We start from the raw sequence: 10,106 nt of genomic DNA, 5'->3' as shown, positions 1-10,106 counted from the left end.
AAAGCAAAAGCAATAAACAAATCATAATATAAGCATTAACTTTGAAATAATTTTCTAAAACAATTCACTAAAAATCAAAAATAATTTTCACAAAATCATAAAAGGGTACTCAGGATTACTCTAAAACACATATGCATGATTCAAAATTGCTTTGTGTCAAATGTCTTGGGGATTTCCACAGTGCAGGGGACATCAGCCAAATTGTGTGCATTAACTATACACGTCAATCTTGTCAGCTGTTTCACCACCTTCTAATTCATAACGACTAGGATTGCTGATAAAATAACATCAAACAGAATTAAAATCAAAAGGATAACAATGGGATGACACACACTGTTCAAGACACCTGTGGCAGAAGGAGACCACCCAAAAGAGTATCCCACCACTTGTGCTCAGCATCTTTCTTCACTCTTTCCATGACACGGTGCATCTGTCTTACATTGTGATGAACAGTCACCAGGGTCTTCTGTTTGCTTTCCTTGATTTTCTCCAGGATTTCAACCAAGTTCTGATGGAGCAGCAGTTGTCTTACCAAAGTAAGATTCATCTCAATAGGAGTAGGCATCAGCTTGTGAATCAGTGTGTAGTTACATTGCAATAGTTAGTGAGAAGTGACTGGAGCTTCACAAGAAAAAAATCACATCCTGAAATCTTAGTAAAGTTACAAGCACAAAAATTTGAATGATTTTTAGTATCTACTATAACATTTTATATGAGCACACAATCACAAATAATTCTACAACATGCACATCTATTGCCTATGTATATAAGAACTGTTTCAGAAGCCTCATTAGGACAAATCTCAAAATGACAGATATTTTGCTCTGTGTCTAAGCAAATGTCTTGAACTATGATTGCATTGCTTTCACAGATGAACTCTTGTTGTTCTCGGGCAATACAAGATTCCAAATTAACAGTTTGCTATTTCTCACCAATTTGACAGGCCCATTCTCTATGTTCGGAAAGATAGAGAATAGCTCCATCATAATTCAGTTCTAATGCTATAACAGGGAAAATCAAATGTACTGAGGCATTGCGTATGGTTAACACAAAAACTGTGGCTGTATTTAAAATGGGATCATAGGTCAAGTTCACCAGGTTCCACCAGGATTGGAATTCTCTTTCAAAGTCAGTGGCACTGTCCCAAATTATTTTCCAAATTTCAGTGGGAAAAGTGCCTTCTTCACCTTCTCTTATAATTGAGGCAGCAACTGACTGCATCCATAATTGTGCCTGCATACAGCTGAGAGCCAAAGTAGTATTGTTTTGTGTAGCACAAAGTGCATCAATTATCAATTTGTGATCATTTACATTTACCTTCTCCCAGTTTGGTACTATGTTTGATAGCAGCCACTGGTGTGTTCGCAAAAGCCAATAAGAATGACTGCAGTAGTTGCTGTAATTTGGTCAAATCTCTAATTGTGACAGCCAATTTATTCAAGTTCAATTAATTTACATGTCATATGTAATATCATCACCTGGCGTTACCATAAGGGGAAGGGAAAACATTATTTCTGTTGTCCATCACTAGTGTTATCATGGTTTATCAGGTCTTCATGTCCCTCGGAGTTCTTCTGAAAAAGTAAACACAACAGACTCTGCCACGAAGAGGCAGAAAAGGTTAGAACAATGGAATATTCAGAGAGGTTTTGAACAGCAGTGGTACTTCCCCTGCAGCAGCAGGGGGTCCACCAAAAGCAGGTTGTCCAGGGTAAGGTCCTGGGCTCTTGAAATCATCTGGTCTCTGTAGTGAAGGAATTATGCTTGGAGCTGTTGGGCAAAAAGCAGTGATTTTGGAACACTCATTTACCTCCCATCTATAGTAAGAGGTATGAGAAGTCCATTTAATCTTTTCACCTTCTGCCCTATCCTGCACACTTTTGACAGTAAAGTGAGAAACATTACCAGATTGAATTTCCTGTGGGTTTAGGAAAATCCCAAACCATCCCTGCATTGCTTTAACAGTATTATCTCCTGTAGTTCTTTTAAAAGCATCAGCCTGGAGCAACCCAAATATAAACATAGCATAGGACTTGGTGTTAATACAGACAAGAAAGCAATTCTGTCCCTCACTTTGGAAAATGCTCCAAACAGTTAACAGTTCCCCAACCTGGGCATTGTCCTGTTCCTCTCTGTTAGCAGAAGCGGGGGAGAGAGGAGGGGTTGCTTTAGTCACAGAGGCAGGTTTATTTTGGCTGCTGCCCAAGCTCCCAGTTTCTTGGATTGCCCAGTTCTCCTCCACCTCCCTGGGAGCCAAGCCAACCACAAACACCCCTTCCCAGGAAGTGTACCTTTTCTCAGCATCTTTGAAACCACAGGAATAAAAACCAATAGGCTTTGTCAGACCCTCGGGACCTTGCTGCCAAATGTTTACTGAAAGTTGCGAGGAGGCAAATCCCCACTCCACCTGAAAGGGGTCTATAGGATTGTTAGGGTCCAGTGCCTGATGAGCTGTCACTTCAAGAATCAGCAATTGCAATGTTTCCTTCTGAGAAGAAGTCCAATCCCATTTTATTCTTTTTCTCAGCAAGTCATAAAGGGGAACAAAAGGGTCATTCTGGTTACTAAGAAGTTTATCTGGTCTTTCTGTAGGAGACATAGCTACTATGGTTTTCTGAAGGAGAATTGCTGTAGGTTTAAGTGTTCCTGGAAGCCCTTGAGTTAAAGAGGTCATAATTTCAGGCTTTAGAGGTGATTTCATTGGTGATTCAAAACCAGGAATTAATTTATTTTCATGAATCAATTGGCAGCTGGCTTTGTGAATGTTTTCCAGGAGTTGGTCGGGCATACCGACCAAAGGGTCTCTTTTACCCAAGGGGTTAAGCCCCTCAGCCCAATGAGCAGTGTGCTGAGTTAGGCACCATGGGATGCGTCTGTCCGCTGTTGTTAAGAACACTCCATGTCCCCAGCACCCACCGGCTTCTTGTTCTGACAAGAGAATCTGATCTCCCCCAGTGAGAGACACTTGACAAATGTGTTCTGTTTCAGATTTTTGGGGGAGAAGCCCATACTGCTTTGCAAGTTTTGTAAATTCAGTAGCAGTGTATGGGATTTCTTTAGTGGTTTTGTGCGGGTTAAGATCCTCATTATGGATATAGTTGCATTCTGTTTTACTTAGAGGTTTTATGTTGTTACAGCAGTGTTTCCCGCAGTTTTCCATCAGGGCTAATTCTTTTTGAGGGCAATTTTGATTAATGCAAGGACTTTCTTTCTCCTCTGTTTCTTTTGAGGAATCAGCGTTCTGTGAATTTTTAACATGTTCCTCTCTCAGGGCAGCCCGTAACAAGTTATTTACATTTCTTTCTTCATCCAATTGTTTTTGCAAAACTTCAACTAGGTTTTGGAGGGAGTCTATGATAGCATTTTCCTCACTTTTTCGCTTAAAGCGAGTTTCTATGGCTGCTGTTAGGCAGGCGCCCAAGACTGAGCAGAGGATGGTTTTATTTGTGCCCAGTTTGAATTTTGATTCATGTTGCATAGAAGATATTCTATCAATAACATTTTCTAAGTTAAACCAATTGCAGCTTGCCCATTCTTCTCCCCCCGGAGAAGGTGTGGCATTGTATTTAGCAAGCAGAGCATTAAATTCAGCTTTACCTTTTGCACTGAAGTTTTTAGTCATTTTGTGAGGGGACCAAAGCTACACCAGGGAGTTAACTTAAGTTACACAAATCACACAGCCTTTTCACTGTCCCCTTGCTTCCCTGGGTAGTTGAAGAGACAGAATCAGTCTGGGAGGCTCTGTGAGGTTGCTTCAAATTTGTCTCTTCCTTCCCAGACAGTACAGATACACACTCACATGAACACACACACACACAAATGTTTTTCTTTGTGAGGGGACCAAAACCTAGAACAGGGAAAAAGCCGCTCAGCCTTCGCTGGGCCGCCCCTCACTCCCCTGTGTAGGTGAAGGGACAATATCTGTCTAAAAGGCACGGCTTAATTTCTTCAGGTCTGTCCCTTCCTTTTTAGACAGTCCAGGCACACAAATACAGCAGTAACAACAGTAACAGGTTCAAATTCAGCTCAAATACAACAGTAACAGGTTCAGATTCAACTCAAATACAACAACAACAGTATCAATATCAATATCAATATCAGTAACAGCATCAATATCAGGATCAGGAGAAGTATCAGTGTCGGTGTCAGTGCTGGTATCAGAGTCAGCAACAGTAGTGACAGTAACAGTTACCCCTGTTTTGCACTGAGAGATCTTTTGTGCCAATTCCGGAGACAGAGCACTCAATTTAGCATGGGATTTGCCTGCAAATCCCTCTGTCTACTGGAATCCTGTCCGTGACGCCAATTATGTGAAGGTCCGCCCGAAATGAACGGGTGACGAATGATTTTTGGGTGCAAAAATAACCAACAAAGGCACAGGGGTTTTGCAGTAACAAATCAACAAGGTGCAATTTTATTGATTATAACCACAGCTAAATATGCGTTTGGTTAAGGGATCCGGGAAAGAGAAGGGTAAGAGAAGGAAAAAAGGGAGGAAAGAAGGTCAGGGAATGGGGTATAGCTACCAAAACGTGATGTCTTCGGGGTCCCGCCGCCGAAACTCGCTGGTACACGTCTTGGGGAGTACTCAAAGGACAGTCGGACTGAACCCCAATATATATACTGTTCTTGGTTGGGGGAAGGGTGGCTGAAATTAAGTTTCTATGGAGGGGAGAAGTCCATTGTTTTCATGGCCGAATGCTCACCCCAGTCTCTGGAAGGAGGTTGCCATGGGGATGCCATGGGGGTGCCATGGGGGTGCCAGTAGGGTGCCAGAGGGGTTCTTGGTTCCTTGACAAGGGGATTCGCATCTCTGTTGGTCCATCACGGTGGTTGAAGACAGGCAAGAGGGGTCTTCTCATGGAGCGGGGGGGGGCCACCCCAGAGCTCAGTCCAGCCAGCTCAGGAGTTTGGAAGAAAGTCCAGTTCAATTGTCCAGAAAAGGGCAGCATGCCCCCTTCGAGTACAGCATGGCGTGTTCTGCAAACATCACTTGTGAACACACTAGATAAGCAGGAGACTTTCTTTCCCAACTGGCACAACAGTTTTAACCCTTTGGTAGTCTTTTCATGACAATTGTGAGGCAAAAAATGAAGGATTTTCGGATGGACTTCTACAGATGCCCTGAGGCATCACAACATTCTATCATTAGTTTACTCTGCTTTCTCATTTTTGACAGTAGCCAAATCACTCATACTGTCAGTCAGGACAGGGACTGTGGCCGTAACTGACCACAGGTTGGACATGGTCGTGAGATGCAAATTCTGTTGTTTTCTTTGCCATCAATGTTGGGTCTCACTACAGATAAATTTCCCATTCTTCCTCTGCTTGCTGATAGGGTCTGAGCCTGAGGGTGGGATTACGGTGCTACAGATACGCCAATAAAGCCTACCTGCTTGCTGAGAGGTCTTTGTGGTTTGCAGAAATAACATCACAACTGTGAGGGTTTTTCCTGTGGATTCACAGGCCACCCTCAATAAGGAATCTTTTTTCCCCTTTTATCATCAGAGCCTTCCACCTTTCCCTTCGAACTTGCTAACTCAATACTGCTAAGAGGAATTAAATGCAGGCTAGTTCCATGAGAAATAAAACAAAAACAATTTTCCCAATAATTAAGAATTATTCCCCTTGAGTACCACACCCATTAGATATGTTGATGATAAAGGTGGGCGTTCACCTAACTCACTTCTTCCCTTGTGAGCATGGCTCAGCCTCACACAGAGGTGAGGGGGGAGCTGGGCCAATCTCTGCTGGGAGGAAGGGTCTTGTGGCAGCCCAGAGAGGCTGTGCACGTTGCCAGGGAACAGCTGTGCCCCTGCAATGAGCTGTGCTGCTGCCAGTGCCCCTGGAGCTGTAGGGCTGCTGAGCTGTGGGGCAGGCAGAGGAGCAGGAGGGTGCATGTGCTGAGCCATTCCTGGAGAGCACAGGGCTCTGGGCTCCCTGCTGTCCCAGGGCAGCCCAGAGGCCAGGCTGTGCCTGTGCTAGCTGGGAAGTGGCTCAGGGTTTTGCCCTGGCCTGCCTCAGTGTCTGCCAGCAGGAGCATGTTTCCCTGTGCAGCTGTTTAGAAGTTTGCAGGAAGTATGCCCCATGAAATATGGAGCTTCAGATGCTTTAGGTTTGCATTGTGGCCTGTGTTGTATTTTGTGTCTCCACTTTGCAGGCCTGACTGGCTACCCTCTTGCCAAGAGGTTTTCCCTGGCAAGTGCCTCCATGCTCCTTCCCTCCAAGCCATTGCCTCCCATCCAGGAGAGCTCTCCTCCTACCAAGCCAAGCCCAACATGCAGAGGAGAGCAGGAGAATGGGAAAAATGGCACTGGCTGGGATGAGGAGAGGAGAAAAAAACAGGAGCTGAGTTCAGAGGGAAAAGGATGGAAGGTAAGGAGACCAAGCAAAGTCCTGTGTGGCAAATGTTCAGTTTCTGTGCTGTTGGCAGAGCTCGGAGAACTTTTCCCTGACAGGAACTGACCCTTTAGTGAAGTTTGAACAGGTCCTGGTTTGTCTCTTTAGCTGGGCCAGAAATGATGGGATACTAAGGATGAGTGTGCACGTGCCCCTGCTGCCTCCAGCCCCATTCCTGGCCATGGCATGGGGGCCCTGGAGCAACTTGGGCAGGCAGAGAGCTTGCAGAGAGCAGCAGGGCAGGGAGCTCTGCTGAACTTGCTCAGTGCCAGGGAGCCTGAGCTGATGGATGTGTGGGAGCTGGAGAGCAGCCAGCATGCTGAGAGCTCAGCAGCACCTGGGCTCAAAGGCTGCTAGGGAAGTGTAGGAGGGAAGGGCAGCAGCAGAAAAAATGAGGGGCTTGAGAAAAGCAGGTTTTGACATCCTGCAGAATGGCTTTGTGGGGACATGGCTGGAGATCAGCTCTGGCTGTGAGACGCCTTAGGGGCAGGGAGAGAACAGTGATCTAAAGCCACTGCCATGCCATCCAAAAGGGCAGTGGAGGCAGTGGCCCACCAGAACATCTTGACGTCAAACATGTGAATGCCAGCTGGGAATGCAGCCACACTTGTAGAGGAGTGAGCATGAGGGCAGAGGTGGCAAATGTGGGACATGGTTTCTCCCTCACCACGTCGTGTTCCCTTCCCCATCCTGGGCCAAGCTGGACGACCAGTTTGACTTTTCCTGCCAGATCCCAGTTAAATGCATGGCTAAATGTCCTGAGGCATGAATGGAGGCAAGGCTGGATTCTTGATCTGATCACTGTGTTCTACTCTTTCCAGACTTCCTTGCTGTATTCCAGTGGTGGGGATATGAAGAAGGGGTTGCTGGGACCACCTTTGATCCCCCCCATAGGCAGGGCAGTGAGTCCCCCTGTGGGCACTGCTGCAGGGTCCCTGCCAAGCTCTCCCCAGCTGGAATTCCAGGAGTCCCAGGAGATGAGGTAAGCCAAGGTGTCTGCTGCTGCAGTGTGCTGTTCAGCTCTCTCTTCGCATCTTGTGGGATTATTTTGCCCAGTCAGGTGTCCCATGTATTTTGGCAAACCTCTGTGTATTCTCCATTTTGGCCATCTATGATGATCCAGCGCAATGTCAAAGGCAACACCAATGTCCCAAGAGCAGAGGTGGTGGTGGGGAAGAGGAGGCAGGGCTTTAAAGCACCTCAAGCTGGGTCCTCTGCTGGACCTTGGCTATTGAATTCCTCTGTAATTGTTGTGGTGACATTTGGGAACTCTACTGCATGGGATGGGTCCTGCAGGTCTTTGAATGCTGATATCCTTGACTGTCAAATTTGGCAACCATGAGAATATGCTTGGGCAAATTTTGGCTACTGGAGAGGTGTCTGCAAATTCAGGTGCTGCTTCTGTAAACATCAGGTGTAACTTCACTGTGCCTGGGGCTTCACAGTGACATGAGATGCCAGATAAATGTTGCAGTATAGATGTAAAATCTGATGTATAATCCGATTGATGTTTAATGTTTTGATCTGGGCTTAAGATCAAAGAGGGAAAGGTGCTATAGAAGAGGCACAGGACTGTACCTGATGGAAAAATATTGGCTTGGATATGCAAGAGAAAATGTAGCTATTACCCTTATGCAAGAGCTAACAATAAAGAGGGAGTCGCAGAAGTATCATGCCAATTGTGAATCTTCAGTGGCTTTTAAGGTGTGATCTGCACATCCTTCCCTAGCATCTGAGTTGGAAACCAGGCTTTGTTTTCTTGAAAGAGCCTGCAGGTGTAATATAATTCTCAGGAGACAGCAGTGCTCTGACCACATGTGGCACGAGGATGTCACCAGGGTAAGGCACAAGCAGGCAAAGTCAAGCTTTGGCAGCTGTACAAAAGTAGCTGCCCTCCATTTAGAGTCATGATTCAGCTCAGCAGCTCTTGCTGCTTCAGAGAGGCTGTAGGAGCCACTTGGCTCCAAAAGGAGAGGCAGCAGAACTGGGGAATTCTGATGCAGGTTGAAGAATTATTGCTGTGTTTTAGCTGGAGCTTGGCCACCTCTGTGTGACTCCAGCAATGGCAAACTTAAGGACAATGAATCAGCTTTGCATCTTGTTGGGTTTGTGTGTTTAATTTCCCCCTTCATCACAGTGACCATGTTCAGAAGTTTTGCTTCCTTTCCCTCCCTTCTCTTTCTACCTCCTCACATGTTCTTTTGTCCTCCATTTTCTCCAGGCCAAGACCCAGCTGCAGAAGCAAAGAGAATTCTGTACCTGCAGGTAGGTACAGGGCATGTCTGTCCTAAAATGACCATTGCATTCTTGATTCAGAGGTGACATTTGGAAAGCTTGGTTAAAACCAATTCTTCTCAAAATTTCCTTAAATTCATTTCAATTCATTGGTGGGCTCAGTGGACTCTCCCAGAGGCCAGTCACTAGGAATGTTCTCTGGTGGCCCAGTGAAAATTCCTCCAGTGTGAAGTGTTGAGTGGTACCTGGGGGCCATAGGGATGCAGCGCTGGAAGAGGATACCTTCCTCTCCATGCTGCTCATTCTTTTTATCTCCCAGCAGCCTTTTTAGTGTCCCAATTAGCAGGGGAAAGAAGGCATTTAGCATGAAATGAGAGAGGTTCCCCCTCCTTCCTCCTGCTTTTGAAGCAGAAAACCTTTCCTTGGGGCACTTTCTGAGCGGAACCCTTTGAGATGTGAAGGGGATTCATGGACATTGCCTGGTTTTGTATTGGCAGAAATAGGGAAACTTGCTATGATAGAAAGTTCTTTTGAATTTGCCATTGAAGGAGAAAGAGCCTTCCAAATGGATACATCCTATGCAGGGTGTGAGTTTGTCATCCTGTGGCAGAACAAGCCCAAAGCCACCTATGGCAGGTTCACAATGACAAATCTCTTCCCAGCTCTCTCTGCCTGTGTCAGCGTTGCAGGCTGAGGCTGGGGCAGGAGATGCCTTCTGCCTTGTCCCTGTCCCTGCCTTGCCTGATCCCTGACAAGTGGAATTGTGCCAGACAAAATGCAGTCTCTGGTGCATCTGGGTCAGGCAATGCTTTCAAGTTGAAAGCCTCAATGACACTGTTGTTGTTCCTTTGCCATCTCTGGGTGTGTAATGATAGGAGAGATGAGACTTGGAGAAATAATTCTGCTGATGCAGAACAAGGGATCAGATCCCCTGGTCCCTTTGGGGGTCAGGGTTGGTTCTGCCAAATCCTGGCTACGGCCCCCCTTTGGAATGACTCCTTCATTGCTGATATGAAGCTGAAATGCTTAATGCACTAGAAAATAGTATTGCTCAGTAAGTAAGGTGACATTTTTGCTGGATCAATTCTGGACTAGAAATGACCTATCTCATTAAACATTACCTGTCTCCCTTTTATTACTGACCACTGCATTCTACAGGGTGAAGGAATCCGGGTTTAAGACACTCATCCTGCTTGGCTGCCATATGATTTTATTCTCTGTGCAGCCATGTAAAGAACTAGTTCTCTTAATTCTAACTGCTTTGTTGGAGAGTATTTCAAAATTACCTATCCTCTGCTATTTCCATTAGGAATATTTTGAATTGACAGTATTAGCCAAGATCAGAAATGTTTTGAGGCAGGTCATGTTTATGTTGTGTTTGGGTGTCTCTGCTGAAAAGACAGCAGGGAATAAACCCCTGGAACAAGTAAGCAGAGCAAAAGTGGAACTTTGGGATGAGCACTTTGTTCCCT

The sequence above is a fragment of the Melozone crissalis genome, unplaced genomic scaffold, assembly GCF_028551555.1.
Source record: "Melozone crissalis strain CALT ecotype California unplaced genomic scaffold, PUWL_Pcris_2 ptg000021l_1, whole genome shotgun sequence".
NCBI lineage: Eukaryota > Metazoa > Chordata > Aves > Passeriformes > Passerellidae > Melozone > Melozone crissalis.
Note: the sequence above shows the minus strand (reverse complement) of the source record.